At 36.5% G+C, this 17055-nt stretch overlaps 1 long non-coding RNA gene across 2 annotated transcripts; it reads right to left on the bottom strand.

Moving 5' to 3' along the window:
- Window positions 1–9663: 9663 nt before the first annotated feature.
- On the bottom strand, window positions 9664–15262 carry LOC139591317 (uncharacterized). 2 transcript variants are annotated; one of them, XR_011679612.1, is made up of 3 exons: window positions 14533–15262; window positions 11377–13945; window positions 9664–10272 (listed from the first exon to the last, which is right to left on the bottom strand). It is a non-coding gene; the product is annotated as an uncharacterized lncRNA (long non-coding RNA). The 2 variants fall into 2 exon arrangements; XR_011679611.1 differs by having other exon boundaries at window positions 9664–13945.
- Window positions 15263–17055: the final 1793 nt, after the last annotated feature.

The following is a 17055-nucleotide window of genomic DNA, read 5'->3' as shown; positions in this document are numbered from 1 at the left end:
TGAATCTTGAACAGTGTGCTTTCCTAAAGTAAGCATGCTTACCATCCTTTAGGGAGAATTACCAGAATGCAAGGACAAAAATTATTGCTTTGGAATACAGAATACAGAAGTATTTGATGGGCCTCACCTGAAAACACAAAAACGTAAGGACTTTTCTATTTTCCTAATAGAAGTTATTTCCTAGCTAATTTGCTATTCATTGTTTCACTTCATATTTGCCTAAATCCTTTCCCTTATAAAGGGAGCATTACAACATCTAATTTTCAATGTCACTTTTGGAGCAAGACCCTTATGGCTCAAAATTTCCTGTCGTTAGTGCGGAAACTAACTCTTGGCTCTAAGTATAGTACAAACACAAGGGCCTTCCTGTTTTCTGTGCTATGCCCATTGATCACAGACAATGTCCTTATTCCCAAGACTTGTGTATAGTACTCAGCATCTTAAGAGGAAGTAGCAAACATCTTATTGAGGCGTGTACTTAAAAACTGTAAGAACCTACATCCTGACCACTCCATATCCTTTGGAGTAAAGCTGTTACATAATTCTTACAATTTCTTTATATGCATTTTCTCTGGGGGTATTAAAGAAGATTACTGAGGAACAATATGAGCATATTGAATATGGACAGAAGCTATAGCTTCTGAGGTACTAAGACCGCTGTATGGCAAGTTAGGGAAGATACATATACCTCTCAGAATGACTAGGTAGCGAGGTTCAGAGACAGAAAAATATGTCAGAATTCCTACCCTTACCAGCAGGGCCTTGCTTTACAGAACAAGATTTAGGATACTATAAGAAGAACATTAACAGATTACTGAGACTTATTTAAGTTACTAATAGCAACCATAGTATTATTGTTTTTTTACTTACCAGCTTACTAAAAAATACACAGCTCCCGCTTCCATTTGAATTTTGCATGACATTTTAGCTAGAATTTGCAGACTTGCTCAGTTGAATAGGCTATCATAATTCAAAAATAATTTAGGCAAAAAGGTGTAAAGGAATTTTTTTTAAAAAACCCTAGGGTTTACCTACAACATTCAAATGCTTTAAATTTTGCAAGAATGTTTTCAGACAAGGCCTAGGAACTTGCTATCAGCAATATGGAATGAAACCTAAATATTCAGTAATGAAGAACTGTTTAAATTACCCAATGGCCTCTATGCAATAGGGGTCTTTTTTCCCCCACAAGGCCACAAGATCCAAGATGTATCGTTGTTGGATCTTCTCCAGCTTGAAGAAAGTAGGGTAGAGTGAGGGGTTTTTTTTCAGAGAAAAAACTGATTATTTGGATTATATTCTGCAATTAAAAATAAGAAATTCTTGGGAAGTTTGAACTTTTCCACCTGCAAGAGGAGACAGCCTATTCCCAGGATTCCTATTCAGCCTGACTATTATGTGGCAAGCAGTTAACCTGGCAGACTGCCAAAGATTTTGTTCATTATGCAAATACCAGGAAGGAAATGGAGATTTTCAGAAGGATTTGAAAAAGAAAATGGGTATTGTTAATTCTCATCCGAATCCAGGCATCATTCTGTGGGACAAAAAGGAGGAACACTTCTGAATTTTGACTTTCTATCTGCCAGATTCTAAAGCTTCTTTACACATGGAGTGATAGGGTTTATGAAATAAGGTTCACTGGGGTAATTACACTGGCTTATCCTAGAAAAACCAAAAAATAAATAATTATCATCTCTTTGTGTATATATAATATAAGAGGCTGTGTTCAAGTGGATCAAATCAGCAGGACCTGTGGACAGCTCAGAAGCATTGACAACTGTTGTGATAAAATTCTTGTGATATATGTTGCTTTTTCTTATACCTCATTATATGAACTTATCCTATTATGTGAAAATGTTGAATTTTTTTTAAAAACAAATAGGTCTTGTCATTGTAACTAAAGAGATTAAGTATAAAATATAACATTCAAAAGGTCAACATAAAAAAAAGGCAAATTAAAGAAACATATTTTTTTATTCACTCTAACCCTATAGATTGTGAAGAAAGAGGCTGACTCACAATTTTTCTGTTCTTAGAGTTGACTATTCCTGTTCTATCCTGTTGACAGAATACATTACACATATACAAATACAGTGCACAGAGTGGAAATTTCAGAACCTTTGTCTATTGCTGGAAGGCAATATGGGTCAGAAAACTGTGCCTGCTTTGTTTTGAAGCTCTAGTTGCATTCAGTTGGAATCACAGGTTTGAGACTTGGCTTACTTTATACTTCATGAAAGCAGTAAAATTATTTTTTAAAACTCAGGCTGAAATTTGCCCCTGTACAGATGGCAAGAAAAAGGCTTGTGAGTCTCTTCTCAGGTGATATGCTAATGAAAATGTTCCAAAGGAAAAGAGTGGTAAAAACTTCTTATATTTAATGTAATTCAAAGTGCTCACAAGTTTGTTTCTTAGTCATATTTGAAGAGGCAGTTTTCAGGAAAGCAGTGGTGCAAAAAATTCTGCTACATATTATAATATGAAGTGACATATTTGCCATTGATTTTGAAGGGACTGTGCTTTCTCTACTTAGGCCAATGGAAAACACTTTCTTGTTTCACCTAGCAGTATGAAGCAGGTGGTATTTTTTTCCTCTTTACACAATGGAAACAGTATATAGTACAATTGGTTCAGAAGTTGGGTCCCCAGTAATCCACTCCCTGTCTTTACTAATACTGCATAAATGTTTCTGATTTTGTTCAGGTTTAGGAGCTTCCAAATAAAAAAAAAAAACCCAAAACTAATAGTGACAATACATGTCAAAGATACCAGGAATACTGAAAGAGTTACAGGTATGTTCTTTTGCACCAATAATAGAGTCAAGTCTAGAATGGGAGGTTAAGAACAAGCTGGTGTTCATTTCATACTAGCTCTTTTAAACTATCAATTACGCAGTTCAGAAACTGTGGTAAAATATGTACTTTATATATTGCCATTGGGCATCTGCCAGTTAACATGGACTGTCTGAGTAATAGTTCTAAGAATCACATGAAAGAAATCGGTAGGGGCCAAAATGTTGAAACTTTAATAAAACCTTGGGATCAGAACTGGCTTTGGCCTAACATCATGTACTGTACTTCTTGAGAAGTCATTGCATTTTGAGTTTAAAGATTAAATGCATATTCATTTTTCTTGGTGTACTTGAAAATCATGGGGACATTCTTCTCCCAAGTGCAGGCAGTTTGTTCATTTTCCAGCAGTGTCCTATTATAGTCACAGGGCTAGACTTTGAGGACTTATTACAGTCAGATTCCTAAGCTGCTTGAGTGAAGTACAGCAGTTGGTGTTAAGCCTGTTTGCCATTCAACTGTTTGCAGCAGTTGAATTAGACATCTTACAAAATTTCCTAGGAGTCTGCCAGGAGGAATCAGAACTTGAACCACTGATACTAAGCTAGTAAGAGATACTGAAGACAGTTAGAGAGGTAACTCAGGATCCTCAGACTTGGAGTGGGCAAGTTCCCAGTTATGTGGTTTCCAGTACTCACCTGGGAAGAGGGAATATAAGATTTCAGTCCCAGCTCCAAGTAATGCCCAAGTATTTTATTCAATGTCTGTTTTATTCAAAGTACATAAAGAGTTATAGATTACTTCATCACCAGACATCTCACTGACCCAAGCTACCTTAACTTATTTTGCAAAGCAGAGAAGCTTCCAAAGAAAATGGAACAGTGTCATATCTATTTTACCTCCCTTCTCTTCTCAGGATCACACAAAGCATACACATGGTTAGGACACTCCAGAGTGTCATACAGGAGCAATTACTCAGTCAACAATGTTGTGACCTCATATCCTACTAGTTACAGTCTTCTTCTAGTGTCCTGTTTGCCATCTCCAGGCAGGCTCAGTGCTGCAAAGTATCTTGGATACTTTGAGTTGCTGTGCTCTTTTCAAAGCGATTGTCCCTGTTTCAAGACTCCTTGCTGACGCTGCATGTAGAGGTCTGATTTTTGGAAAGAAGTGGTAAGGGAGCAGCTAGCAAAAAAATTAATTTAAAAAGTCTTTGTATTTTCCCACAGTTTCTTCTGGCCACTTGGTGAACATATCTGCCTTTTAAACTCCTTCGTTTATTCATGTCATAGCATGTGGTTCCCCCTCTTAATTCAGCTTGTCTCAGAGTATCATTCCTGTATATTCTTGGTCCCCATCCTTCAGGAAGTCTTTTTACCCATTTTTCTCTCCCCTTTACAAATTATGTCACATTTGCAGGGTGATCTGTACTGAAGTTCCTTTTCAAATACACTTGCCAGGGGTGTGTTCTCACAAGAGAACACCCTTACTGGTAAACCATTTGCTGGCCTATAGATCAGGAACTAGCTATAAGGATCATAGGGCTAGCAGTGCTTCAGGTCCGCAAGCATCTCCATCAGAAGGTTTATGACCAGGAAGTGATTATAAAGAAAATCCAAAAAAGTTTATTTGAAATTATTTTCCCCACTCAAAGCTGTGTCGGGTCCGGCTGTCTGTCTCTGCCCCAACACGGGTAGAGTGGTTCTTTGGTGGGCGCGATGCAAAGGACGAGTCTGGACTCTTCAGCTTTCGGTCTTCAGGTTGTTTATTATTTCTTATCTACAAAATTTTTCTGTCTGCCCAACAGAGGTCTGATCTGCAGGCAGTCACAGGCACTCTCTGACCACCCACGGGGCGGTCATGTCTTTTTATACTAAAACCTACGTATACAATATTTACCTTTATTTCCCAATGCTTTTCACCCATGTTGGCAAGTGCACCTTCACCAGAAACCAATCCCCAAGTGCCAACATCATCACAGGAGATGGAGGACAAGAAGAAGAAAGAAGAAGGACAAGACACGCCCTGATCCCTCCATCTTGTCTCCATAACCCCCCTGTACCAAAAACCTTAAAGTCTATATCTCACCCTCTAAATGTGTCTCTTTTACACCTTGTACTCTAAAGTGATTCTCTTGTCCTCAGACTCTTGTTACTTCTGTGGATGGATCAAAATCAAGCCACCAAGCACTCTTGGCAACATTCCAGGGTTTTCGAGACCCCCCAAGGGTTCTCCTGGCATCTCTGGACATCGGGAACGATGTGCTGAGATCCCACAAAGCTGAGCCGAAATGAAGTTTAACTCATGTCCAGCTAATACTGAGAAAAATAAATACAAAATATCCTTGGTAGCTTACAGACAATATACATCCTACAGGCTCTACCTCTCATGTTAAGCAATTAAATTTGAATCTGTGCAGATACATACCTGCAGCATCACCTGCCTTTGCCACATTAAACACCTGCTTAGTCTTTTGCACAGAGGTATCCATAAAGCAGCTGTTCTGGCATCTCAAGCAGCCACTGGATGCTATTTGTGCAAGCTAGTGCATAGTTTAGATTTGCTAGCAGTAATAAATCATACAGGCCTTCTATCACTGCCATAGGAAAAGAAAAAGTTCAGTTGTTCAACATCTACAGCTTTTCTTCCCTACTCTTGCATTCTACCCAATTTTAATACTAGGCAAGACTGATCAGGGAATTTTAGCAGCAGTTGAGGCCAAATCACATAACGTCCAGTAATCACAATGAACTTTTAACAATCTCAGCTTTTGTTTCTAGTGAAGTTCATTTACCGATTCCTGAGTTGAAATGTTTGGAATGCAAAAGCTGAAAGAGAATATTCAAATTCAAAGAAAATCTGTTTTTCTTGGATTAATAGCCATTATACAATATTAAAGTTTCCTACTGAAGCAGTGACAAGATGCCATTAAATATAAGCCCTGAGATACCTGACAACTGCCTTTGAAGTAAAATATTTTCTGTACAGACAAAACAACTATGGCATGAAAAATCTTCTCTGAATTTCCATCACTGAGCATTCCTTTCTGGTTTTAATAAATTGTCCCATGTATCTTGTTACAGAAAATTTGAACCTGCATTATAGTTATCAAAAGAAATCTGACTTGGGAGTCTTTGGTGCATTTTTTCCAGCATGCCATGTCTTCAGCATATCTGTGATTAAACAAGAATATTTCACTAAAATCTAGCAGAAACTTTAGATGATTAATAGCTGCAAATAAAAATTTAACAGCCCTTTTAAATCTGGTAGATAAACAACAGGCCCCTCCTGAATTAAGAAGCTGCTGGATGATAGATGGTGAAGTGACCCTTCTCCAGAAATCAGTTTTGCCACTAGATACTTTCAAAGTCTTGTAGGCAGACTATATAATTAGGCAAAATTGGCAGTCAACACTGAGGATAAGGCAATACTGAAATAACAAAGCTATTGTGAAGGAAGTATACTGACAGAAGATGTGTGAAGAGCATGGAATAACGGCAGGCTTTGTTATAACCGACTTTAACTAATACACCATCTTTTCCTATGAACTTGAAGGTGCTAAAGTTCAAAGGGAGGTCAGGTATTGGAACAAGTTGCTCAGGGGAGTGGTGGAATCAGTTAAAGAAGTGTTAAAGCAAGGTATGGCTATGGCACTGAGGTACATGGTTTAGCAGTGAACTTGGCAGTGCTCTATTAACAGTTGGGCTTGAAGCCCTAAGAAGTATTTTTCAACCTTAATGATTTCCTTTTTTTTTGTTAAATCACTCTATTTACACACACAAAAAGCTTCTGTGCACAAGGCTGTACAAGAGGTATTTTTAATCTAATATCCCTCAAGAAAATTCAATGAGGAAATATTCTTGCATGAACTTATTAGACTTCTAAGACTTTCCCAAAAGCAAACAGTGTGGATTCTTCATTAAAGTACTTTTAATAAATTACAAAATGTTTTTTTGCTTGCCTAGCTAAATATTAATGTTCTCTGGTACTTTTTACCTGGTCCTAATACAGAGACATTCTAATTTATCCAGGTATAGGCAAAATTTCTATTTCTCCTACAGTTAACTAAGCATAATTAGTTAATAATTAAGCACCTGAATATGGCTAGTCTTCTTTTTGAGAAAGAAAAGCTATTTTGTGTTTCTAGCGTTCCTGTCTGTGGTGGATACTTGCTGAGAGTCACTACTGCTCAGGGTCAAAGGTTCCATGAGCCTTTCTGCTTGGCTTCAGCATAGGGAGAGTATGAAAGAGATGTCTCTGATATTGCCCAAGGAGTACTGACTAACTCCCAAAGATTGACAGCAGACAGTACATAACCATATGCCAGCAAATGAAGCCCTGTTACCCAGCTTTAAGCTCTCTGACTTGGATTTTTGGGCCACGGTCAAAGGAGTTGGTGATCAACATACTTTCAGTGCTTCTTTTGTAGTGACCCTCATATATCTATCTATATACACATATATACATGTCACATAAATGTATATGCATAAGTGTATCAATGTGTATCTATACGTGTATGAGTGTGCATGTGTATATATATATATATATACACACATGCATGTACTTTTTTATTTCAAAAAAACAACCAGAAAAGAAAATGCATTTTAGGATTATAATTGCTGTAACAAGCATATTTGAAAGGACCTCATGAGTCAAATCTCATCCTCTGCTTCATACTAAATCACACGCTTTTTCCATTGGACTCTGTACTCCCTGCTGCAGCTGTGGTTTGGAGTTTTTGAGCAAGCAGAAGCAGTGCAAACTATGTAGAACAACTGAGAGAAATCTGGAGTGAGATCTTTATATTTCCATTGACCTCTAGCAATTTTGAGTTTTCACTCCCATTGTTGGTAAACTGATTTATTTCTTGGTCTTCACAGATCTTTAAAGCAGACCTGACTGGGGACTTTTTTCAGGAGGATACCTTTATAAATAATCAGCTATTGTAGTGAAACTGTTTTAATAATTCAAGTCCTATAGAAGGCAAAAATGTAGAAGTCCCTTCATCCTGCTGAAGTGCTTTGTCTGGCTGAAACCACACCCATGCCATGATGTGGGTGGTAAGAAATAAAACAGTGATAGAAACCCCACCACTTGTCTCCATAACCATGACAACCATAAAGTTAGAAGATTGAATAGACCTACACCATTTCTGCAACTTTAACTAACTGAATCTGCTATTTGATTTTGAGAAAGCATTATTGGGTGAGGGAGGAAGGAGAGGAAAAGAAAGAAAGAAAAAGGCTGTTTTCCTTTTGTTTTTAAAGAAGCCTCACTATTAAAAACTGTAATATCCAAATTCCCAGATGACTATCCCTCTGAACTCAATCACGCTCCCAGGAGCACAGTGTGGTTAGAAGAAGCTCAGGGTGCCAGCACCACAGCTGTAGTGCAATGCTTGCCTTGTACAGGAGCATCAGACCAGGCAGAATGGACCACTTGCAGGAGTGGTTCAAACCCTGATACCTTCAAAAGCAGCTTTCAGGCTTAGATTTTGGCTAGAGTTCAATAGTAGCTTTTCTACAACCATTTCCATAGAAAGATGAAACAAATTTTTTCCCTGTGCTGGTTTTGGCTGGGGTGAATTTACTTTTCTTCACAATATCTAGTATGGACCTATGTTGTAGATTTGTGCTGAATACACAGTTCATAATATAGAAATGTTTTTGGTTTTCCTGAGTTGCTTGCAAAGAGTCAAGGCATTTTTTGCTTTTTGTACTGCCATGCTGGTGAAGAAGCTGGAGGTGCGTGAGGGGCTAGGAGGAGACAGAGGTGGGACAAGTGACCTTAAATGACCAAACAGATATTCCAGTCTGTGTGACATCATGCTCAGTATATAAAGTGGCAGAATAAAGGAGGAAGAGAAGGATCTTTGGACTGGGGGCAGTATTACATGTAATGGAGTGGAGCCCTGGTTTTCTGGAGATGGCTGGAGACTGGCCTGCCCATGGGAAGTAGTAAATTAATTCCTTGATCTGCTCTGCTTGCATGTGCGGCTTTTGCTTTACCTATTAAACTGTCCTTATGTCAATATATAAGTTTTCTAGATTTTAGTCTTTCAATTCTCTCCTCCATCCTGTTGGTGGGGTAGTGAGTGGGCAGCTGCATGGGACTTGGTTGCTGTCTGGAGTTAAACTATGACACCCTGGCCAAATAACTTCTATTGACTCATAAGTTGCAATTCAGACTCTTTCCCAAATTGTCTGAACTTCTGCTGAAAGGTTTCCCTCAGTTTGCACTGGGAATTCTTCCTTTCCTCAGGCATTGGCACTGTCCATGGGGCAATTCAACATGATTGGGGGTGCTCTTGGCACTGCTGGCTTTGTAGGGTTATGAGAATTTAAAATAAGTACTAAATTAAAGTAAAATTTTAAATTGAAAATGTAACATATATTGTCACTGACATAAATACAATAATGTCCCCAAAAACTGTCTTCCTATTTGCATTGTAGTAAACCCTTTCCCTCTATTAAAAAGAGTATCGCTATTTTTTAAAAAAACCCAAACCAAAAAAAACTACATGTGCTTACAAAACAACCATGCACAAAACCATGAGTTTGACTGCAAAGATGAAAATCTATTTCACAATACGCAATTGTCAGTCAGCAAACCACAGCATTAGTCTCATTAAATTTGTCGTCCTTTTTAAAAGACACAAATCTTTACATTTTACACTTGGTCTGGAAAACTAGAATGGTGAAAAGGCACAAAGGTCAGCAGCTGGAGGTGGTTTGAAAATATTTATGAAAATTTTCTACCAGCCAGGACCTTTAGAAAAGATATTTTTCAAAGGGCATTCATGACTATTTTGATGACATATGTACATTTTGGAAAAAATGTTAAATCACTTTTTCTATGATACTGTGTTGCAAAATGTATTTTACTTTGACTTTATTTTTCTCCTGTGTTTACACAGTGATAATGCATAGTGATACAACAAGACTTGTGGCTATAATTTTTAATTTAAATTACACATATAGAACTGTTTAGTTACAACACAAATAACAAAAAAAAATTAGCAAAATAAGCAAGATATTTTAACATAATGTAGACTGAGTTCTTACCACTTTCCAAAGTAAAAGTACTATAAAATAAATATAATCAATTGAATATTAAAACATACTGCTTAACATCTGTAATATGCCATATCTTAACACAGGATATATAGTCAATACATTAATAGAAATGAAAATTGCATTTTAGTATCTTAAAGATCTTTTCTAAACTGAAACATTGCAAATTATACCTTTTTTTTTTTGCCAAAGCTCCTCTTTGCAAGAATTATTCAAATTGGAACTCAGATGACAGTTTCTAAATATTGGTATTCCATGAAACAGAAAGTCCAAAAGGTCCCAATTTGATTTCTACTATAAAGAGACTTTTGTACAGTCCAACTTTATGGTGGGTGCAGTGGATGGTAATTGTCTCCCTGTGCAGAGAAACACTTCCCAAAAGATGATTTCAGGGTTGACTTTGAAACTTCCTGCCAGACAAAGAAATTTTAATTCAAATGTGCCTTCAGAACTAAGCACTGATTAATAACTAGCAATGATTAGCAAGAGACAAGCTTTCAGAGAGGATATCAAATGTAAAAGGGTCAAAGGCAAAATGTAGAAACATGGCATCCTTCCCCACAGATCTGTCCTGAGTTTTTTCTGCTGGTTTATGTACAGCCACAACTACTCATTACAAAAGCAGATATTCTAAGACAATGTAATTGTCTCTAGCTTTCCAGGACTATCAAAGTGACTTCCAAGACTGAAGTAAGTTTTTCATTTGCAACAACTTCAAGATAATTCCACTTAATTTGATGCTTTTGTAATGATTTGAAAAAGCAAAATCAGGCTTCCTGGATAATGTCAAATTTAACTTTTGGTAAAGATTTAGCATTTAGAAGAAACTGAATTTTGGCTGATGTGCACAGACAATCTGACTATATGGCTGTGCATAAAAGCCTAATAGTTTGATTGTGACATTTATGTTTCCCGTTTGTTGTTAAATGCCCATGTCTCACTGTTGTTCTGAATTTCAGGCAAAATTCACTACTTAAGCTTTGCTGAAGTCTTGATCAACCTCAAGTTATTTTGTAATCAAAGACTACATTCCTTCACTGCCTTTGGCTAAAGTTTATCTTGTAATTTCCAGCAATGTCCAAGAATTTGGGAACCATGAGACTTTTCTGATACAAGAAATCAAGTTAATTTAATGCTTGTCACAAAGGAAATCCAGATGTTCTGTGGAATCTGTTTCCTAACTTACCTGTATGTCCACAGGCTTATACTAGAAACATTAGTATTTCTCACTCTTCATGTTATTGAAAATTTTATCTGCACTCATTCCATTTATTTTCATTTCATGAACTCATTTGCTTTCGTAGCCTTGCACTGTTTTGTGTACGTATGACAAAGTAAGAACTACAATTAGGTCCATTTCCCTGGAGGATTTAGAATATCCTTACAAAAACAATCAGAGAAGCCTCATCCCATCCTTTTTTCTATAACTAGGTTACAGTTCTCACCCCTTGAGTCACCCTCATAACCACCTAACTTTTGTTTCCATCAACTCCCTTTTGCTTCTCAGTCCATACCTGTAATTGAGCTGATGACCCACTTTGCACTCCTCAGGGACTTGTTTTATGGTGTTTTTTTTTTTTTTTTTCTCTTCTGTTTCTTCTCAAAGTATAATTTAATTGTAGTAGACTGTAATTGGTGTCTCTCTTTTGTTCTTCCTACACTTCTTTGACAACCTTGGAGTCACATTTTCTTATTCCTTTACCAATTTTTACACAACTTGTCTGTGGTTTATTTGCTGTGTCTTTATCAAGGTTGGTTAACTTTGGCCTAGGATTCCCAACAGAACAGCAAATACATGCTCTGCCCATTGAATTTTTCCTCAAATTTTTCAGAAATAACAGCCACTGGCAGTTTTTGATTTCTGATAATCCTGGAGTTTACAGAGAGTTCTTAATTACTGAGATCTTAAAGATTTTTTCCCCAGAAGTGAAGATACTTAATTTGAAAAAAAATGAAACCCTTCCAAAACCACACGTCTTAGCCAACTTCTCTTCCAGAGACTCATTTGTACTAGTTCAAAATATAACATGGGCAAGCAAAACGTAACTAAAATGCATTTTTTTGTTCCTTGGGGACCTACCTTTTTGAATGAATGCCCTGTGTAGCCTACCAACATTAAGAACTAATGGCTCTTAAACAGAAGCTTCCAGAAAGTTCTGCACTGACTATCTCCCTCTTAGATGCAAATATAAATTTGTGGCTGCTTTCAAGGTTTCTCAATGTTTCTACTCTGTGCTGGAACAGAAAGAAAAAAATTGAAAAGCTCGACAAGAATTATATTGTCAAGCTGGCCATTTTTAAAATGAAAACTGTAATTTTTTACACTTTGAAAATTTGTCATTCTGAATTTGTAAATCAGAAACCTTGAGCAGTCCATAGGAAGATAAAAAGAGGATAGATCCTTTTGTATAACAGACCATTTTAATTAGAGCTAATGTAACATTCTGGCAAAAAATATAACTAAATTTAATATTGATGTGTGGATTAAATGCATGTGTAAATCTTCCTCCAAAGACTGATATTATTATCAAACAATGTTGCCTTTATTTGGAAAACAGAATGATAAAGCCTTAATGATTTCTGATCATTAAGGCTAGAAAGTACTTGGACTAATAGTTTTACAGCTCTGGTCCTTAGACTCTGACAATTATGGACCAATTTTCAGGTCATTCTAAATATTGATGAAGCAATTCTGGTTCATATGTGACATTTTAAAGTTCCTGCTTTTATTATTCTATGCAAATTTATATCTAAGAAAGTTTTAGGTAAGAAAAAGATATTAACTTGCTAAATTCTGAATGATATGACTGGAACTGATGGTAAAAAGTGAATTACAAATATTGGCAACTCTTGATTCAGGTTTTTTAACTGTGGATCTTCATAGATTCAGGTATTGCCCGAGCCACATGTTGAAAGAAAACAGATAGCTATGACTTTCTTTCTTAAAGTGGTTCTGTTTATAATAAAAGGTAGTGTTTCAAATTACTTGTTTTTATAAATATATGACATCAAATGTAAGTGCTTAATTGATCTAACTAGATGTCATCTATCTTTTTTATATTCCTAAAAAGACGGTACTAAGTAGTCTTCCGCAATAGTATGTAATAGAAATGGTTTTATTCCTGATTATTATTAGCAGAAATAGAGATACAAAAATATTTTGCACAAATCCGGGCTACAGACTATGCATTTTTCAGTTAGAAATTAAGTTACTAGGAAAATATCAGAGCAGTCTCTAGAAGTCTAGAATCTTTCTCTTTGCCATGTTTTTGAAGATCAAAAGAAATTTACCTCTGGCCTCTGATTCAAGGCTACAGCTACAAGTGCAGTGCACAGAAAACTGGGAAATGTATTCCTCTTTCATATTATTCAGTACTAGTGACATGTAGCAATTATGAGTTATTTTCTTTTAAAGTCTTAGGGAATCTACTTCTCCATAAACATTATTTGTGATTTTTATTGTAGCTTAAGATATAATAATTAGGTTATTCACAAATATAGGATTAAAGGCAGTGAATTCAGATTTAAATGTACATGAAGAATGTCCATTTACATGTACAAAGAATTGGAAACTATATTCTGCCTTGAAGCAACATAATAAAACAAATGCAGGATTACAACAGCTTTTTGTTTATAGTTCTAAAAAAACCCATTACTTCAAAATTTTTACTGTGGAATATAAAATACTTTTTTTTCCTTCTTTTTACTCAGATTATTTTCAAATATGGAAGCTTATTTCCTTAACTATTCCCCATAAAATAATGTTTCATTTGTCTTTAGCCCATTTATTAATGTACAGTAGGTCTGTTGAATTTTGCAAGTAATTACTTAGCTTAGACTTTTGGGGTTTTTTTATGACTGTCATTTGTTCTACTGAAATAAAATTAAATTAATTTTTTTCAAAATTACACGAGTGGCACTTGATTGGCACTAAATGGATTGGAATAAGCTGTATTTAGAGTAAATGATGGCTTTTTAACTGTAGTAGGTAGTGTTATTGCCAAAATAGGTATGGAATCCACTGGTGAGTTTCGAAGGGGGTAAATCATTGTGACATTTTCTGAAGGTTATTTTCAGCTTTTCCTGAAAGATAAAATTTCAATTAAAAACATGAGAATGAAAGGAATTATGATTTTTTAAACTTTAACTACAGTTACATAGAAAATACTGAATAATCATTGGCTGTTTGAAGAACCCATCATTAAAGTAGCCAAGAACAAAAAAGCAGACTTCATGCCAGACAGTAAATTGCTTAAAGGTAATATTTAACAAGCTTGTAGTTTTGCTTAAAGGTAATATTTAACAAACTTGTATAGTTCTTAGCAACAGAAAAGGATTCTGTTGCTAAGAACTATAGATAGTAATTTTGGAGAAATATGCTCCTTTTGTGATATAACACAAAGTGAAAAATGTTGTCCTCCTTCCAGCTGTCAAGCCCACCTATGATTGCTTAGTTAATAATCAGCACAGTTCTCTAACATGGAATTTGTGAGTGAGCAGATACTTGCATATACAGATGCTCATTATATAGATCATTCCATATACATTAATGAGCTTCCTAGAAGCAAAAGGGCACAGAGTCTATCTGGGTACAACTGTAAGACAGGGCCAGCATACATAGCAAGAGCAAGGCATTATTGAACTAAGAACTTGAACTGATTTTCACTTACCTGGGGCATCAAAGATGGGCTACATGCTTGTTTCAGTTCCAAGGCTTTGCACAGCTATGCCTTTTGTTTACATTTCTTCTCTCATATTCCCTGTGGCACCAATATCTTTTCTACCTGAGGCAGAGGTCCATTCTTTATCTGCTCCTTTTTCACCCTTTCACTCCCAAGTTTGCATCTTTCTCTGAGTTGTCCAGTTGCCTTGGAGGAGGGCAAACAAACAAAAAAAGAAAACCTAACATAAAGCCAAATCAAAACACAACCACCACCAACAACAAAAAAAAGGAAAAAATCTTTCCCAAAAACCATCTGTTAGTCCCTTCCTCTCCTTGCTTTTAAGGTCCCTGCAGCCCACCTGCTGCATGCAGCATTCCAGCTTTCAGTGTCTGTACCTGAATGCTGTGTTTGCCTGGCTCTGCTCTGCACCATAGACATTGTGCTGACTTGCAGGCTGCACTCCTCATATTGGGGATACAGTTATCTCTTTGACTGAGATCCCTTTTCTTATGATGTCAAACCAGCAGATTACTGATATTAGGACGATCAGATGGAGAGCAAGTTCTCTGACATAATATTATGTTTTCCAGGAGAGAAAAAGAATGCCACATTTTCTCAATGCTCCTTGGCTAAAGACAAAGAATGTAGCAGTTTTGGGGAGTGCCTATTAGGGCACATTACTACCTCCCCAACTTGCCATGGCATGCATGAAAGTGCACAGTGGAAGTTGTACATTTTTTTGCAAGGTAAGATTTTATTTTGTTGCACAGGCCTAAATCTGGACATGCTGCTTTTTAGGCCCTTGTGGTACAGGTATGGGAGAGAACACATGGCAACAGATTGCCTGTCTTGAGACTGGTTGTTCATAGTAATCCAACCTTTTAATAGTCTTCCAATGTGCTCTGTAAAGACCACAGAAACTGTATTAAAATTCTTTCAAAGGATTGTTTTGGAGGCCTACACTGCTTTGAATTGCATAGAAAACATCAGGAACAAGGACACACAGGCCCACTTTTCTGCGTCTCAGCTTCTGATAAAAATTTATTCATAATTAGGAAATTTTTGCCCCTCAATGCTTTTTACCTGTCCAGGTACAGAATTCCTAAAATTCAAGGAAACCTACCATGAAGGCAGATCTGTTCTCAAAGAGCCATTCTCTTACTGAAAACAGATTGAGTCTGACCCAGAAAGCTGCTATTTTTACCCATACAATTTAAAAGTACTTATGTTTATGAGTTCCTAAACTGTGTTGAGAGGACCCATAGAAATCTCAAGAGGATATTGTCAGCACACCTCTCTCATGGTGTGCTTAGGGATCTTACAGAGCCTCCTTTGACTGTGTCTGTGCCACATCTAGGCAGTTACTTCTTGCTCAAGCTCTTTGATGCTGTTTGCTCTACTTAAATTCAAAGAGAATGCAAAAGGCAAGATGATATAGGAGAGAGTGCAAGAGATTGCTGTGGAAGGAAGAGAATGGCCATAAAGCAAGAATTTTAAAGTCTGGATATTTTATTTAGTCTGGTACCAAACAGTCCTTGAAGATTTGTCCATAGCTACCTGAATATTACTGACTTACTTAGGTTCCCAACTTTTAATTCTCTCTTTCACATTACTTTCCTTTTCATCTATTGGAGAGTATCAAAATTTTGCCCTTTTGAAAAGAGTGAATTTGAAATGGCAGATTAAAAGATACTCATTCAGCTTTTGCGTAGTTTTGAATAATTTATTCCTACAGAAAAATGTAACACTTTCCTATCATACATCTAATTAGCTTGCTAAAATATTCTGTCTTGGTATACTGCCCTAGCACATGGTACATTTAACAATTTGGTTATTTAATTACATATTGGGAACTCTGAAGAACAGCATTGCCACCGACTTAGAAGTTTTATGTGCCTATTTGTCAGGAAGAGAGGAACACTTTTTACATTTTGTTTATCTTGGGGATTGTGTTATTTATACACCAGATGAGTTCTATTGGCCCAGGTTCAGGTGTCAGATATGCTCTAAATGCTGCAGAACCCTCAGGACAGTATCTTAATGATATCTCTGTTAGCAATGATGAGCATGTGAAGACATGCTTATATGTGCAGGTTTGTCTGCATATGTAGTATATGTGAACTCACAGTCATTCATTTAAAAAAATCAGACTGTTAAAACATTTTATTTTGTTTGCAACATGAAAATATCTGTGTTCTGTTTAGTTTCCTTCTCCAGGATTTCTGTATTTCCAGAGAAGATCTGGCAATGAGACTGTGGCTCCATGGTCTTTAGTATTGGATGTAAGTACTTCTAAAATCTGTAGCAGTGCAAATTTGACCTCAACTTCATGGGAACCCACAGACATACCTTTTCCAAATTAGCATGACAATTTGTGTACAAAACAGCATTCATCAGGGACTAACGTCTTGTATCCTAGAGTATATTTTGTCTACTTTAGTTAACTAATTTTGTTGGCTGCTTATGTTTATGCATAGGAATGTAGGTCTGTTGCCTTGTAGTGATGATTTCCAAGGTAGATGGATTTTT

Source organism: Agelaius tricolor, unplaced genomic scaffold (assembly GCF_023055355.1).
Source record: "Agelaius tricolor isolate 1412-34295 unplaced genomic scaffold, bAgeTri1.0.p SCAF_6, whole genome shotgun sequence".
Lineage (NCBI taxonomy): Eukaryota > Metazoa > Chordata > Aves > Passeriformes > Icteridae > Agelaius > Agelaius tricolor.
Note: the sequence above shows the minus strand (reverse complement) of the source record. Positions and strands in the feature narration are given on the sequence as shown.